At 37.4% G+C, this 19,054-nt stretch overlaps 1 protein-coding gene across 3 annotated transcripts in view; it reads right to left on the reverse strand.

Moving 5' to 3' along the window:
* lpp (LIM domain containing preferred translocation partner in lipoma) overlaps positions 1-19,054 on the reverse strand; it is an 89,674-nt gene that overhangs the window by 70,087 nt on the left and 533 nt on the right. Inside the window, exon 1 of one of the 3 annotated variants that reach the window (XM_089001482.1) lies at positions 14,233-14,340. The exons of 1 other annotated variant lie outside the window; for it this stretch is intronic. The gene's annotated coding sequence lies outside the window, so the exon portion shown is untranslated. Of the gene's footprint in view, positions 1-14,232; positions 14,341-19,054 lie in introns of those variants that run through there. One more of the 3 variants, XM_089001487.1, reaches the window with a different exon arrangement.

Raw genomic sequence — 19,054 nt, forward strand, 5'->3', positions numbered from 1 at the left:
ATGGCACGGAATAACTTCTTTAATCGATTGCAAACATGTATGCTTTCCTCTTCAGAACTATTTGAATCATATTCATAACTGGATGTGTAACAAGAAAGCATATTCTCCGAATCTGAAGCCATTGTTTTGATTCTCCAGCAATGCAAGACGTCTTGGCGTGACATCACGAACAAGGGGGCGGGACCTTCTGAAACTCGGCATCTCTGAGGTCATTTTGAAGTAGTTTTTGGACACTTTAAGTCATTTTTATTGGTGTTTTGCATTTGACTAAAAATATCATACTGCGTGTTATGGGTATTTTAGATGCTATAAAACGTTTTTCTGATGTCAGTTAGGAAACAAAAAAGTGACGTCGCTTGTCCTTTAAGATGGCAAGATGACCAAATGGCGGTCGCTGTGTCATTGGCTAATATTTACGGAAGGAACAAAAAGGGAAGACAAAAATGTCTCCATTTCAAATTCTTCCATTAAATTTGGGGCCCAGTTTCGTCAAAAGTGACAGCGACCCGTTTAGCATTCTTCTTCGCCTGTCATTTGCGCGGCAATTATAGTGAAAGTCGCTTCAAATATGCCGAAGTCTCTTGGGGGATTTGTACCGGTTTTGCAAGATTCGGAATGGTTGGCGGTAGTTTTGATCCTGATTTTGTCCTTTTCCGATCCACGATGTTGAATCGACAACGTTCAATGGCCGACAATCTCGATAATCCACTTCTTCGATACTTCTGAATCAGGAATTTTTATGTGTCTGTTTGTGTATTTGCAAAAACCGAAAAAAAATCTAGACTCTGTAGACGTTCTTAAACTTCTTCTTAAACTGCATTGAATGTTTATGGAGTCCTAAAACCTCCAATATTCTGCGGGTTCTGGAATTCGAGTGACAATGACAAAAACCCTGGCACTGGAGTGGACACATTTTTGCATGTTTGATTTACTGGAGATGTTATGGCGGAGATTTACAAAGAGTTTCCAGAAATTCCGAGAGATACTTTGGGACTTTTTTTTTTTTTTGGAAGGGGAGATGTCTGGAGAGTGTTTCACGAGATTTACTGAGGTTTTGCGGGATTTGAAGATCGCTAACAATGCTATTCGGACGTCCTGAATGATTTTTTTGGGGGGTTTTGAAGAAGTTTGACAATACAGTAAAGTCTCGTTATATCGATATTCAAGGGAGTCCGAAAAAAATATCGATATAACCGGGACTATCGATATATCCGACCCTGTTTGCATGTAATTTTCTCCGTGCGTGCATAGAAATAGTATCGATATAACCGGGACTATCGATATATCCGATATCGATATAACCAGACTTTACTGTATTTTTAGAGGCAGTGTAAGATTTGGGAGATTTAAAGAGGGTTTTACGATATTTGCCGAATAAGGTGAATGTTCGCAGGACTTTTTGGATATTGTGCGAGATTTGCAGAGAGTTCAACCGGGATTTGCCGTTCCCCCCCCCCCCCCAAATTATTCAGCATGGCATTTTACAAACTGTTGTTCAAAATGAAATCTTTCGAGGCTTCTTGGGAGATATTTTAGTTTTCCGCTGAGTTTTTTTTTTGGGGGGCAACTTCATAGCGATCTGAATTTTTGCGAGCTGTGACAAATTGTCTATACATAGCCTTCACAGCTTTTTTTTGGGGGGGGGGGGGGGGGGGGGTGTTCTGGATGCACCGCTGCTTCAGCTTTGTGTTTGCTTTCAACATTTAGCTTGTAATAGACGTGCACATTCCACCATAACGTGCCGGATCCACTGGTGAAAAGGATGCTTTGATCCTCTCATTTTTCATCTAGAACTGCTTCATGTCACAAAAAGGGTACAACAAGTGCTGAAGAATTATTATTTATTATATTAGTTATTTATTTATTTTTGTTGTTTTTTTTAACCTCAAGTGAGTGGCTGCCTTTCCAGCATCTCCTGTATTTTGTTTTTCTACTTCTTTCTTTCCTTTCCTTTTCCTTTCATAACTTTGCTACTGTGTTACTTCCGGGTAGAGTGAACACTGGCGCGAATGGCTGCCGCTGCTCACCCGCTCACAAAGAAAAGTTTTGATCCTGTGACTGTCGAGTGTCTGACAGTTTTGAAAGGCGTAGAAATTAAATGTATTATTACTACTATCATTACTACTACTATCACTAATATCATTACTACTACGATCACTACTATCATTACTACTAGTATCACTACTATCACTCCGACTATCACTACTACCACTATCACTACTACCACTCTCACTACTACTACCACCACTACCAGAATTATTATTATTATTATTATTATTATTATTATCATGCTATTGGTTAACGGCGCAAGAAAGGGCTACTATCATTACTATCACTACTATCATTACTACTACTATCACTAATATCATTACTAGTACGATCACTAATATCATTACTACTACGATCACTACTATCATTACTACTACGATCACACGATCACTACTATCATTACTACTACTATCACTAATATCATTACTACTATGATCACTAATATCACTACTACCACTATCACTACTACCACTCTCACTACTACTACCACCACTACCAGAATTATTATTATTATTATTATCATTTCATGCTATTGGTTATACTATCATTACTATCACTACTATCATTACTACTACTATCACTAATATCATTACTAGTACGATCACTACTATCATTACTACTACGATCACACGATCACTACTATCATTACTACTACTATCACTAATATCATTACTACTACTATCACTACTATCACTCCGACTATCACTACTACCACTATCACTACTACCACTCTCACTACTACTACCACCACTACCAGAATTATTATTATTATTATTATTATTATTATGAAACCACAATAAACACGAACCACCCTACCATATATTTTTAAATAACTGACAACACACATAATCAATAAAGAGCATATATTAATTATAATTAAGTGTATTATTATTATTATTATTATTATTATTATTATTATTATTATTACTGTATTCTTTCTTCTTCTCATTCTTCTCATTGTTATTTTTTCTCATTATTTTTCTCATTGTTATTTTTCTCATTGGAATTTTTCTCATTCTTATTATTAATGATGATAATAATAATATGAAACTACAAAAAACACGTACCACCCTACCATATTTTTTTTTAATAACTGACAACACACATCATCAAAAAAGATGCAAACGTATCAATGTAACACAAAGTGCCTGTGAATGCCCTCATTACCATCCAATTTTGCCCCCCCCCCCCTCCATACATCCCCCTCATTTCACACGCTTTGATAGCCATCTTTGTGAGAATACCGCTGCACTTCTTTTTGTCAAAAGACGACAGGGGGTGTGTGTGGGGGGGGGGGGGGGACAAAAAAAATGCATGCAATTATGTCGTTAGGGCTAAACATAGCAGACTGTCATTGCATTCACCTCGCACTCGCTGACCCAGTCAAGTCAAAAATGAAAACATCACACACACAAAAAAAAAAAAAGTTACGCAAGTGACTGCGAGTTTCATCCCGACAGCTACGGTAATAATAAGCTCTGTTACGAGCTTTAATGTGTTAAAAATATCCGCAGGAGTATCTCTGCATTCCTGCGGGTTACTCTTTCAAAAAAAAAACAAAAAAAAAGTGGGGTAGAGTGTATACATGCCAGCGATTTGCTGCTTGTTTATGTCGCCTCTTCGCATTCCTGACGCTAAATCAGGTGTGTGTATTGGGGGGGGGTCCAAGATGAGTCGCCAGGCCGGCTGCCAACGTGAATTTCAAGAAATGGGGATATTCCGACGCTTGAGATTGACGCATTGCTTATGGAATGGTGTGATTACGCCTTTCGTTACCGGGCGAAATGTCTTTTTCACCGATGTACTTTTAAGTCTTCTTTTCATTCTCGGCGTTCTCTTTTTGTACTCGTCTTCTACATGTGAATCTGCGTGTGTTTCTGGTGCATCCATTCACTGCACAAAATTGCAGTGAATGAGTTAAAACCCTTTCGTGTGCCGTTAACCAATAGCATGATAATCATAATAAATAATAATAAGAAATAATAATAATTGTGGTAGTGGTGGTAGTAGTAGTGATAGTGGTAGTAGTGATAGTAGTAGTAATGATATTAGTGATAGTAGTAGTAATGATAGTAGTGATAGTAATGATAGTAGCCCTTTCGTGCGCCGTTAACCAATAGCATGATAATAATGATAATAATAATAATTGTGGTAGTAGTAGTGATAGTGATAGTAGTAGTAATGATAGTAGTGATCGTAGTAGTAATCATATTAGTGATAGTAGTAGTAATGATAGTGGTGATAGTAATGATAGTAGCCCTTTCGTGCGCCGTTAACCAATAGCATGATAATAATAATAATAATAATAATAATAATAATAATTGTGGTAGTGGTGGTAGTAGTAGTGATAGTAGTAGTAATGATAGTAGTGATCATAGTAGTAATGATATTAGTGATAGTAGTAGTAATGATAGTGGTGATAGTAATGATAGTAGCCCTTTCGTGCACCGTTAACCAATAGCATGGTAATAATAATAATAATAATAATAATAATAATAATAATAATAATAATAATAATAATTGTGGTAGTGGTGGTAGTAGTAGTGATAGTAGTAGTAATGATAGTAGTGATCATAGATAGTATTAGTGATAGTATAGTAATGATAGTGGTGATAGTAATGATAGTAGCCCTTTCGTGCGCCGTTAACCAATAGTGAGTAAGTGATAGTGATAGTTAGTAATGATAGTAGTGATCATAGTAGTAATGATATTAGTGATAGTAGTAGTAATGATAGTGGTGATAGTAATGATAGTAGCCCTTTCGTGCGCCGTTAACCAATAGCATAATAATAATAATAATAATAATAATAATAATAATAATAATAACAATTGTGGTAGTGGAGATGCTGTAGCGGCAAAAAAAAAATCAGTTTGACACCCTTGTAGACTGTAAATCTGATTTTTTGTAGATCATTTTTTGAGGGGGGTAATATTTAATTAAATGGCAAAAATAATCTTTGCACTTTCTATCTCCAACTGTTTTGCTTTGTTAATCCTATCTTTTTGTATTGGATTGGATGTTCCTTTGTCTCGCAGTGGAGAAATTTACATTTGACATTTTTGTAATTTCTGTAAATTGATCATAATACAAAAAAAAACAGAAAATGACAAAGTAAAATTGTCATAATTTTGTAAAATATATATTTTTTTAATTAATTGTTCTATTGTTTTTTTTTGTAATTCATCACTGGTTTAACTCCAATTATCTATCCGAATACTTTTATTTTGGAATTCATTTTTAAAATCAATCGTCTTTCATGACCCTGGGAGCACATTACTCCTTTTCATTTTTCTCTTTTGACCCTAAAACCAGTTTCATTCTCAATTCTTTGCGATAAAATTGTTTTTGTTTTTTTTTTCCCTCCTCAAAACAACACCCAAAAAAAATCAGCATCGCCGAAAAGTTAGCGCAGCTCGTTTAAAAAAAAAAAAAAGAGAAATAAACTTATTAAATTAACTTATTAAATTTATTTTAGTTATTCTGGGTTGAGTGAATGCTGGGGCGTGTGGCTGCCACTGCTCACCCGTACATAAAAAAAATCCAGTGACTGTAAAGTGTCCTTGAGAGTTTTGAAAGGCGCTTAGAAATGAAATGTATTATTCTATTAATTATTATTTTGTTTTCTATAATAATAATAATAATAATAATAATAGTAATAATAATAATAATAGTTATTCTGTATTTCGTTTTTCTACTTTGATTGCTTTCATAACTTTGCTGCTGTGAAATGTAAATTTCTCCACTGCGAGACTAATAAAGGCAAATCCAATCCAATTATCATTATTATTATTATTTTTTGTATTGTCCAATCTCTGGTGGCGAAAGTTTGCCTCTTTCCGCTGTTTTTTTTTTTTTTTTTTTTTTCCTTCGCCAAGTTTGCATGAAAGTGTCACCCAAACAAAAGTGAAACCAGCAACTTTTGACGTTAGGGGAAATATGGAAAACAGATAATTGTGAGTCAAATTGCTATTTCTGGCGCGGGGGAATGTCCTATATCCTCTTTGGATGCAGGTAAAAATGGTGGAGGGTGTGCGGGGGTGTGATTTCTTCATTTCTTTATGTATTTTCTCTTTGTCTCCGGGGTCCCCCCCCAAAAAAAAAGATGCACGTTGCTTTCACTGAGGAAGCCTTTTGTTCCCGTAAATTGACAGTGTCAGTTTCCCACACGGCGGCGAATACTACAGGGAACAACAGTGGCGGTGCTGGGATACAATACAGATGCTTGGCACGATGGGCGTCAGTCAACGTGACAGTTGTTGTTTTTTTTTCATCATTTCTTTTAAAATGAAGAAATGAGGGAGGGAGGGGGGTCTCTCTCTTTTTTTTTTTAAACTTCCGAGCCGAGGAAGGCGAACAAGGAATAGGAATTAATACACCTACACGTGCCCCCCCCCTCGCCCCTCCCGTCTTTTTTTCCCTTTAGGACGCCATGCATCCGGTTCTTCTTTTATACTCGCATCGTAATTACGGGTGGGCGCCAGTTTGGATGTGATCCAGGCTACCTCCTTCGCACTTTTTATTTATTTATGCAAGTACAATTTCCTGATATGCCAGACTTTTTCGTAACTTTTTTGCATGAACGCGTGCTAGGGACAAGCACAGAGGGAAAAAAAATACATACTGTACATAAATAAATACATAAGATAGCTAGATAGCTAGCTAGCTAGATAGCTCGATAGATAGCTAGATAGATAGAAAGCAAGATAGAAAGCAAGATAGCTAGATAGCTGGCTAGCTGAATAGCTGGTTAGATCGATAGCTAGATAGCTCAATAGCTACATAGCTGGCTAGCCAAATAGCTAGCTAGCTAGTTAGCTGGCTAGCTGGATAGATAGCTGGATAGATAGATGAATGAATGAATAAGTAAATAAGTAAATAATCAAATAAATAAATACATAAATAAATGGGTGAATAAATAAACAAATATTTTTAACTACACAATGTATTTTCAATATAAATATACAGTAAAGTCTCGTTATATCGAGATCGGATATATCGATAGTCCCGGTTATATCGATACTATTTCTATGTACGCACGGAGAAAATTACATGTAAACAGGGTCTGATATATCGATAGTCCCGGTTATATCGATATTTTTCGGACTCCATTGAATATCGATATAACGAGACTTTACTATATATATATATATATATATATATATATATATATGAATATATATATATTTTATAAATATGTACAAGGCCTTTCATTCACAACCCAGAAAAATCTTATTGCAGTGATACCTCTCTTTACGAACTCCTTAGCTTACGAACTTTTCGGTTTACGAACGTTACATTTATGAAACATTTACCTTGGTATACGAACTTTACCTTGGCATACTAAGTTTTTTCGTGCACTGGGCTGTGTCAATGATTGATGGGTCGTTCGCGAACGAGACCGTTCTAACGACAAAATGGCAGCCGACTGTTTTAGTCCACTATTCCCGACCCCCAGTCTTCGGTTAAAGCCATGTGATTGGTCAAGAACGCAGCAGTGAGGGGAGGTGGTTTAAACATTAAAGAGACAGTGACAGTGACAGTTTCAACTTTGATAGTTCAACGAAAGAGTGTAGACTGCAAGGTTAAAATATCCCATCAATCAGGCTCCACAAATAACCCGCACAAGCCATCTGTACACATGCAAAAAAACTATCAACCCAGCTAAACAGAACACCATTGATGAGGAACAAGGTAAAATTATCGCAGAGAAAGCACTTACAAGGGATCATTCCTCAAGATAGTGAAAGACGAAGGTTACGTTCCTCATCAAGTGTTTAATGCTGATGAGACCGGCCACTCCATTCCATCAAGCCATCAACGACCATCACAAAGGTAAATAAAACCACTTTATTATACAGTACAGTTTATTTATTTAATTATAATACCATAGCACATTTATTATACATAAAATAAGGTCTATTTTGTGTAGTTTTTAGAAAATTAGAAAGTAGAAAATTAAGTTTTATGGGCATCTGGGAACAGATTATTCCCATTTTAATGGTTTCCTATGGGAAAGTAATTTTTGGGATACAAACTTTTCGCCTTACACACTGACTGGCAACCATTATTATTATTAAAATTTGTAAGCCAAGCCTGCCATGCCTTCACTCAATCTAGTCAAGCAAGGCATCAAAAGGCGATAATTGTCAAGTAAGTAGCCTTGAGGAGAACAATTCTCATCACAAAAGCAATGATGCTTCTTTCTACCTTTTGCTTCTACAGTTCCTGCTATTTTTGTGAACTACATATGCTGTCTTTTTTTGGTCAACGCACCTCCATGGAGATGTGTTCCATCAACCTGTGGGCAAACCTTATTGGGCCATAACACACTAATAGCCTGGAAATGGTCGAGCAGAGTCAATGAAAAATACATGGAGCCATGAACACACCTGGCCTTGCTTACGCTTGGGTATTTATAGCTCCTTTTTGCAGCTTCGGTAAATGCATACGTTCGCTTGGCCAATTACACGTGGGACAGAACACGTGAACCCAAACAAACAGTTTTAACCTTTTGAGGGCGAATTTTTTTTGCTTATGACGCACATTAAAACACACATCTATGATCCATACCACACGCTAATGTGAAGGTTTCTTCAGCCGTCATCTGTACAAAAGTGAAGGTTTCGGACGTTTCGCCTCCTATCCAAGAGACTTCGTCTCTTGGAAAGAACATAGATGGTTTGAAAGGGGGGTAAAAGAGGCGATTCTTATAAAACAACAAAATCCTTCATTAAACCGGTCGGGTGGTGTGAGGTTCAATTTGGATCGTTCATACAATAGCCTGCTCAGGCAAAACAGGTTAGGCAACTTTCGCAATGCTGATGAGGGTCGTTATGCTGATCAGGTGATACCGGGGGGAGTGGGGGTAATAGGCCAATCGTTAGTCAGGAATGTAGGAACAATCAGTGGGGCCACAGGGGGGGGGGTCCCGCGCCCCCCCCAACCTGAGAGTAGGGACCTATCATAGCTGTGTCCGGCGCCACTAGGTCTGGACATTAGGGATATATAAATGGGGCCGATACGACCAGTCAGACTTTAGTTCGCTGACGAAGTCTCTTGGATAGGAGGCGAAACGTCCGAAACCTTCACTTTTGTACAGATGACGGCTGAAGAAACCTTCTCATCGATGGACCACTCCTGTACGACTGAGAGCTTACACAGACACACGCTAATGTGTTGATATGGTATACAACCGTATCAACAACCGTGCTAGCTAGACAGATAGATAGATAGATAGATAGATAGATAGATAGATAGATAGATAGATAGATAGATAGATAGATAGATAGATAGATAGATAGATAGATAGATAGATAGATAGATAGATAGATAGATAGATAGATAGATAGATAGATAGATAGATAGATAGATAGATAGATAGCTACATGGCTAGCTAGATAGCTATTTAGATAGCTAGATAGCTATCTATATAGCTAGCTATATAGCATTAATTTATGTTAGCGGTAGATGATAGCTAGCTTAATTCATTACGAGCTAGAACGCTAGGGTGGTGGCTACGGGTTTAGGGTAGCGTTAGCTAGCTTAAAGGACAACCGACGTCTTCGGACAAGTTGTGTCCATAATTTGTAAAATCACTTCAAATGATTTCTACTGAGCATATTTTACAAATATTCCACCGCATATAGCCATATTTTATGTTTTAAGACTCGCGCTGAATATTCAGGAAGTCTTGTTTTCGAGTTTATGACGATGCCTAACGTGACGTCACGTCTGGAATGCCCCTGACGGAGAAAGCGACACACAATGCATTTTGGGTACTTTGTTTCACCTGAAAACTTCGTGTTGATGGCGAAATTAGAAGGAAAACACATAAATAACGCAATGGTGAATTGTTGTGTGTTGCACCAAGACTACTATTTGATACTAGTTGACACAAATTCCCTGCAGACAAATCAGCCCATTTCCAACGGAGCTTGGGCGCCATCTTGTGCATTTTCTTGGATGCTACATTGGAGTCCAGATGTCTAAAAATGATACGGAAGGACTTCTTTAATCGATTGCAAACATTTATGCTTTCCTCTTCAGAACTACAGTAAAGTCTCGTTATATCGATATCGGATATATCGATAGTCCCGGTTATATCGATACTATTTCTATGCACGCACTGAGAAAATTACATGCAAACAGGGTCGGATATATCGATAGTCCCGGTTATATCGATATTTTTTCGGACTCCCTTGAATATCGATATAACGAGACTTTACTGTATTTGAATCATATTCATAACTGGATGAGTAACAAGAAAGCATCTTCTGCTATTCTGAATCTGAAGCTATTGTTTTGATTCCACAAGGGGGCGGGACCTTCTGAAATTGAAACTTTCTGAGGTCATTTTGAAGTACTTTTGGGACACTAAGTCATTTTTATTGGTGTTTTGCATTTGACTGAAAATATCAGCCTGCGTGTTTTGGGTAATTTAGATGCGATAAAATGTTTTTCTGATGTCAGTTAGGAAACAAAAAAAATGGTATCGGTTGTCCTTTAAGCTTTGAGAAAGATTTAGGGTGAGGGTTACAAAGTGAAAAGTTAGGTTGTTGCTTCTGTCATCCCAACATGAGTCCGTATTTAATGTTTATTCTAAACGGTCGTGTGGTTTGGCAACGGGACACCACAGTCATTTGAGCGTCTTTCGAGGCTGCCATCTGAGAGTGTATCAGTCTCACACACACACGTACACAAAAACGCTAAGTGTGTCCCGTTAGCCTACAGCGGCCCGGCTGCCTAATCTCGGTTTAATCACTTAGCGGCATCCCATGCTGAACGAGAAGGGAGGAGGATGCAGGGAAATGTCATTTCTGGCACGGCGCTAGTTTGGCTGTCCGCGACGGTTAGCTTCATGACGATGCATTTCCTTAACTTGTTAAAAAAAATGCTCATTGACAGGAAGTGGAAATGTGCACTGAAGGACTTGGCAGTCAAAATGAAAACCGTTCATGTTAGCCAACAATTTGTGGCGCATCAAGCGGAATCGTAGTAACTCATTCTTAAAATTGTTACTTTTTGCACACAGAGAAAAATGTAATAAACGTCTCTCTGAAAAAAAAATTAATTCTCAGAAAAAAATGATAAATAAAATCCTATTTCATTGTTCTATTGTGATTTTATTATCGTAATATTGTGACTTTATTCTTTCCAAATAAACTTACTTTATTCTTTAAAAAAACGTTTGTGAAAATGCTGTAAAAAAATTTCATAAATTACAATTCTTGTAAGAATATTCTGATATTTTTGCAAGATCTTTATTCACGCAAAAAAAATACAAATTCTCAAAAAAAATTCACTTGGATTTTGGGATGTTGTGGACCTGTCTTTGTGTGTTATTTATTTTATTTTAATTGTATTTATTTTTGGTGTTAATTTTGATGTTGTGGTCCTGTCTGTGTGTGTTATTTTATATTATTTTTATTTTATTTATTTTTGGTGTGTCCGTTTTAGGCTTTCTTAATTGACCCAAAAAATAAAAATTCTCTAAAAATTCACTTGGATTTCGGGATGTTGTGGTCCTGTTTGTTTGTGTTATTTTATTTATTTTAATTGTATTTATTTTTGGTGTTAATTTTGATGTTGTGGTCCTGTCTGTGTGTTATTTTATATTATTTTTATTTTATTTATTTTTGGTGTGTCCGTTTTAGGCTTTCTTAATTTACCCAAAAAATAAAAATTCTCTAAAAATTCACTTGGATTTTGGGATGTTGTGGACCTGTCTTTGTGTGTTATTTATTTTATTTTAATTGTATTTATTTTTGGTGTTAATTTTGATGTTGTGGTCCTGTCTGTGTGTTATTTTATATTATTTTTATTTTATTTATTTTTGGTGTGTCCGTTTTAGGCTTTCTTAATTTACCCAAAAAATAAAAATTCTCTAAAAATTCACTTGGATTTCGGGATGTTGTGGTCCTGTTTGTGTGTGTTATTTTATTTATTTTAAATTATTTTAATGTTATTTTGTTTATTTTTTGGTGTGTCAGTTTTAGGCTGTTTCTTAATTTACCCCAAAAAAAATACAAATTCTCCACAAAATTCACTTGGATTTAGAGATGTTGTGGTTCTGTCTGTGTGTGCAATTGTATTTTCTGTATTTTATATTATTGTTATTTTATTTATTTTGGTGTGTGAGTTTTTGGCTGTTTCTTAATTTACCCAAAAACTACAAATTCTCTACAAAATTCACTTGGATTTAGGGACGTTGTGGTCCTGCCTGTGTGTGTAATTGTATTTTATTTTATTTATTTTATATTATTTTTATTTTATTTTATTAATGTTTGTGTGTCAGTTTTAGGCTGTTTCTTTATTTACCCCAAAAAATATAAATTCTCCACAAAATTAACTTCGATTTAGGGAAGTTGTGGTCCTTTCTGTGTGTTATTTTATTTATTTTATTTTATTTTTATTTTATTTATTTTTAGTGTGTCAGTTTTAGGATGTTTCTCTCCCAAAATGTATCATCGGAGTCCTATATTGACATTTATTATACATAAAATAAGGTATATTTTGTGTAGTTTTAAGGCTTAGAAAGTAGAAAAATATGTTTTATGGGGACCTTGGAACGGATTATTCTCATTTCCATTGGAAACCATTAAAAATTAATTTTTGGTATACACACTTTTCACCTTACACACTCTGTGTGGGAACCAATTAAGTTCGTAAGCCAAGGTATCACTGTATTTGATTTCTGCGTCTCTGGTGGACCGCAGTGGGACAATAAGGTCAAGTATCGCTGTTTTGCAAATGCCAACACAAACAAAAAAAACTAAAGAACCGGCACGGAAACAAAAGAGAAGCCACAGGTAACGCTACATTGAAGCCTCTTACTGTCGAGCTTGCGGTTATTCAATCAAGCCAACCAGCTTGAGAGGTTCTGGGAGGGTTAACGGGATAAATCCAAAAATCCTTCAAAAGTGCTTCGAGCCCAAAAAGGAATAAGTGAAAATACGCTGCTACGACGATGGCACATGTGCGGATAATCTCCGATCGGCACTCACAAACCGCTAACAGTAAATAGCTGTTTGTGAAAGGGCTATAGCAGGACTTAAAGATGACTTTAAGCAGAAAGGGGGAAAAACAGAAAGTAATCAAACCCTTTTAAAGTGATTAACGACAGACAGATAATCTGCACTTGAGCTGGGGTCGGGATCGGCGAACCGGGTGTAATTGCTCCCGTTAATCAGGTATTAATTTGTTGACTTGAGATTTCTTTTCGGACAAGTTGCCAGGATCTTGAAATTAAGGACAAGGAAAAGAAGTGCGAGAGGCCAGATTAAGTTTCGAAACGGTGTTGTGCAACGGCGGGTCTTAAAAACTATCAGAAAAACTAGTGGTAATTAAAATACCCCCCCCCACAATCCCGTAAAAAAAATTGCAGTGATACCTTGGTTTACGAACTTTTCGGTTTACGAACGTTACATTTACGAAAATTTTACCTTGCTTGGCATACAAACTATTTTTGGCATACACACGGGGCAGCCACAATGAGTGATGATTCGTTTGCGAACGAGCCCGTTCTCCGAAAAGAAAATGGCAGCCGACTGTTTTTGTCCTGTATTCCCCGCTCCCAGTCTTGAGAATGACAAAATGGATTTCAACTTTGATAATTCAAAGGCAGAGCGTCGACTGCAAGGTTAAAATTCCCATCAATCAGGTTCCACAAATAACCCGCACAAGCCATCTGTACACTTGATGCAAAAAGCTAGCAACCCAGCTAAACAGAACACAATTGATGAGGAACAGAAGAAGTTGTCGGCCACCCGGGCGGAGACGTTTTGTAAGTTGTTAGCCCAACGTAAAAGTTGCACACCCCGGGCGTCCGGGCAGATGTTATTTCAGACAATGGTTATCCCCTCGTGCCAAACCGACAAGATAGCGATGTCTCTCGGCCCTCGTAGGCAAGTCATTTAGCGCTATATCACATCACCCCCCCCCCCCCCCAATTCCTTCCTCCCATGTTCTCCGCCAGGCCACCTGATGTTTGAAGTACAAACGTGGGAGCTGGAAGAAAGGAAGTAAGGGAGGTGAGCACGTTTAAAAGGTACAGTTTATATCATCAGTCTTCAAAGGCTCACAGGCGCATCCAGAAAATTTGTCGCGAAAATGAGTTTGTAGTTATGGTCTCGCAGCAACTAGTTTAGTGTCTTTATTCAATTTTAAAAAAAGAAGATACTCACAATTTTTAGGATCGGGGGAAGCGCAACAAGAAGGCGAATGGTAGACAAACTTGTGTGCAACTCAAGTGACTCACATCCCTTTTCTCCTGATCACTGTGGAGCGATCGCGAGGAGGCAAACATTTCCAAATATGGAGAAAGTATGAAGTCAGAAATGGAGGGGCAATGTCACTTTTGGTTTGCATTCGCCGGGAATGTCAAGAGAGAGCCAATACTGCGCAGCATAGCTTTGAAATACAAATATTGGACGCTGCAAGCGGCGATGAACGAACACTTGGAGCCTCCGTTTTATGGCAAATGGTTCAAAATGTTGTAATAAAAAATAAATAAAAATTAAAAAGAAAACTCATGACATTTTAGCCAATCTCTTTCAGCGTCCCAAGTTATGGTTTCAATAACAGGACAAGTACGATAATTGTCTATGAATTAATTTCACCGTCCGTGAAACTGTTTTTCCAAATTTTCAAGAATATATGACATGACAATTCAACTATGAAATCTACTAATGAAAAAAAGTAGGAGATAGTTCAAAGGCAGAGTGGAGACTGCAAGGTTAAAATATACCATCGATCAGGCTCCACAAATAACCCGCACAAGCCATCTGTACACTCGATGCAAAAAGCTATCAACACAGCTAAACAGAACACAATTGATGAGGAACTAGGTAAAATTATCGCAGAGAAAGCACCTACAAGAGATCATTCCTCAAGATGGTGAAAGAAGAAGGTTACGTTCCTCAATCAAGTGTCTAATGCTGATGAAAGCGGCCACTCCATTCCATCAAGCCATCAATGACCATCACAAAGGTAAATAAACCGACTTTATTACACAGTACAGTTTATTTCTTTAATTATAATACCATAGCACATTTATTATACATAATATAAGGTGTATTTTGTGTAGTTTTAAGGCGTGGAAAATTAGACAGTAGAAAATTATGGGGACCTGGGAACGGATTATTCTCATTTTAATGATTTCCTATGGGAAATTATTTTTGGGGATACACACTTTTCACCTTACACACTTTGTCTGGGAACCAATTAAGTTCGTAAACCAAGGTATCACTGTTTCAACTAAATAAATGCTTTCAGTCCAGAAGAACGTGGCGACAGAGAACCGCTAAACGGATATGCTATGACTCAAACCGCAGTCTAGGCGACAAGACTTGCCTTTGTAATAATATAATGATATTTCTGTCTGTCCTTCCTTTGCTGCTGTTATTATCACCTTCATCACCGCTGACCCCTGCGGCACTCCTGGAGAGTCATCAGGCTTTAATTATACCTTTTTAATCACTACAATATAATCTGCAGAGTAAATGGACCCTCCTTTTTTTCATACATTCATACATAATTTGCTTCTTTGATTAACAAAAGCGCTCATTTCTTTCCTCCCGGTGAACGACGATTACGTATCACGTTTTACCTGAACTTCTTAACTCTCTTGGAATTACCATTTGTCATTATTCTCTTCTCAAATTCATCACCTTTTTGAGCTCACATTCTGGTCACTTTTTAAGGCATGTTTCTCCGCAACACCGCTAAGTATCAGGCACCTGAAATGTCCGCCATGAATTAGCTTGAACATGTTTATTTTAACAGGAAGTACAAAAAAGTTTCAAAGACCAGCTATTTTTTTAGTTTCAAACCACCATTTCTGGGAGTATTCCATGGTTTTAAGGTTGGGAGAAAATTAATAAAGAAACCAAACTTACTGATCTTTACAAAGTCACTAGTCAGCAGCTACCTAGCTAGCAAGCAACTTTGGGGTAACATTACATAACACTGCAGCCCGATTCCAAATGAAACAACCATTAAACGGGATCATAACATGCTCGGATATTTTGCTAGCGGATACCAGCTAACATTAGCCACGGACCTCGCTACATTTTCACTACGTTTAACCACAAATAAATCCCAACTGGTGACAACATATTTTCGTCATCTGGCTAGCAGAAGGAAGATGACATTAGCAGGTTGCCTTTATTGTCTCGTCATACAGTGATACCTCGGTTTACCAACCACTTAGCTCACGAAATTTTCGGTTTACGAACGTTACATTTATGAAAATTTACCTTGGCATACGAACTATTTTTCGGGATACACACGAGGGCCACAATGAGTGTTGCGTCGTTCGTGAACGAGCCCATTCTCCAAAAAACACAATGGCAGCCGACTGTTTTTGTCCTCTATTCCCCACCCCAGTCTTCGGTTAAAGCCACAGGATTGGTCAAGAACGCAGCAGTGATGGGGGGGTGTTAAACATTAAAGAGATAGGCAGACGACAGAGAGAAAGTCAGAAAATGGATAGAAAACAGTGAAATTTGGAGTCGTTGCAACAGCAGAGTGTAGACTGCAAGGTTAAAATATCCCATCAAGGAGGCTCCATAAATAACCCGCACAAGCCATATGTACACTTAATGCAAAAATCCATAAACCCAGCAAAACAGAACACAATTGATGAGGAACTAGGTAAAATTATCGCAGAGAAAGCACCTACAAGGGATCATTCCTCAAGATGGTGAAAGAAGAAGGTTACGTTCCTCATCAAGTGTTTAATGCTGAGGAAACCGGCCAGTCCATTCCATCAAGCCATCAACAACCATCACAAAGGTAAATAAAACTACTTTATTATATAGTACAGTTTATTTATTTAATTATCATACCGTAGCACATTCATTATACATAAAATAAGGTATATTTTGTGTATCGATGAAAAGGTTTCTTCATCCGTCATCTGTAGAAACCTTTTCATCGATGGACCACTCCTGTACGACTGAGAGCTTACATTATTTATATTTATATTACTATAATTTATACTACTACTATTAATTTATATTACTATATTGTGTGTAGTTTTAAGGCTTAGAAAATTAGAAAGTAGAAAATGGGGACCTGGGAACAGAATATTCTCATTTTAATGGTTTCCTATGGGAAATTAATTTTTGGGATACACACTTTTCGCCTTACACTCTCTGTCTGGGAACCAATTAATTTCATAAGCCAAGGTATCACTGTATTTGAATGCGTAAACTCGTAGCATTGTGATGAATGTTAATGTAATGGCTATTTTTGAGAATGAAAACACATCCAAATTGACTTGCATATCAATTACAATCATCGCAATGTGCTATTGCGCAGGTGACGGTGAAGAAACAAACGCGCTTTGACTCGGCATTAGAATAAACTAATAGGAAAAACAGCCTGACTGTACTTGTTAAAAAGGAGGACTGACACATAGTGTGAATATCATATCAAGAATACGAACCCCATTCCCCCGCCCTACCGTCGTGGCATCTCTTGAGAGCAGCCGGTATCAAACCGCATACATCTGCGTCGCTCAGAACCATTTCTGACTACATTAAACGCGGCGGTGCTCTTTTAAAAATATAAAAAGGACACGTTTGACAGTGTTGATGATGTTAAAGTTGAAAGACGCTTTGAGCCACGGATCCTCCTGGTGGGTTCATTGCAGTCGCTCAGGCACATTTTAATGGGGATACGATGGCGACTCTGCGTGAGTCATCGAAGAGCTATCACGTTAACATTAAGAACTTTTGAGAGGAAGTTTCAGCTTCTACAGGTATGACCAGCAATACTTTTAGACCATAAATGGTCTTGAAAGTCTCTAATATATAGATTTCTTTGGGGTTAATGGCCCACTCAGGGTAGTTTACAGGACAACCGACGTCTCCGGACAAGTTGTGTCCATAATTTGTAAAATGGCTTCAAATGACTTCTACTGAGCGTATTCTACAAAGATTCCACCGCATATAGCTATATTTTACGTTTTAAAGGACAACCGACGTCACTTTTTTGTTTAATAGTTGTATTAAACTATTAGGCGCGTGTGGCTGCCGCTGCTCACCCACAGAAACATTTATCCTGTGTCTGTAAAGTGACCGTGAGAGTTTTGAAAGGCGCTTATAAATCAAATGTATTATTATTGCTATTATTGTTGTTATTACTATTGTTATTGTTATTATTATTTATTCATCTGTATTTCAGAATCAGAATCAGAATCAGAATCATCTTTATTGCCAAGTATGTAGAACACACAAGGAATTTGTTTCCGGTAGAACACGCTGCACTAGTATCGTTGTCAAAAAAACTTATTTATATTTAGCTAGCTATCTGGGCATCTAGCTAGCTAGCTATTTGCTATCTCATTGCTATATATTATAATTAATAAAATACAATCACAAGATTGAATACAATCAATAAATTACAATTATAAATAGAAACAAGAGAAAGAGCTACACAGAAAATGCAATTTTAAATATCTGGTCCGAAATAATAGTAAAATGTAGTATAACTGTACACAACTAAAAATACTAATTCTGAAACTGGTAATAATCATGAAAAATAAATACATTCCAGCCCCTGTGGCAGTTTGACGAATCTGCGTCTTCAACTCAAGGGATGGATTTACTTCAAAAGGGCTAACAAACAAGCTAACACGCTCGTTTTACTCTTGTGATTTTTCTCTGACCTCCCCCCCCCCCCCCCCTCCCTGCACGAAAGTCGACATTTTCGAGACATTTTTACACCCCGTGGCTCATAATTCCGTCTTCCGCATTGTTGAGCAGCCTGTTACTCGGCTAAAAACAGACACAAGTAGAATAAGAGCGGCTTAAAGTTTGGACGAAAACAAAACTTCGCTTGCTTTCTTTTCGTTAGCTAGTGACTAGCGAGGAGTCAGCCCGGCTCGTCATGCTAGTTAGACAAGTACTGTAGCGTCAACTCCAGGTGCCCACGCCCTCCCCACTCCACCAGTCACCCAAGTCCGATTCTCGGCCACCGTCTCGCATTCTTACCCCTACT

The sequence above is a fragment of the Hippocampus bargibanti genome, linkage group LG07, assembly GCF_051943395.1.
Source record: "Hippocampus bargibanti isolate YZ-2025 linkage group LG07, ASM5194339v1, whole genome shotgun sequence".
NCBI classification, from domain to species: domain Eukaryota; kingdom Metazoa; phylum Chordata; class Actinopteri; order Syngnathiformes; family Syngnathidae; genus Hippocampus; species Hippocampus bargibanti.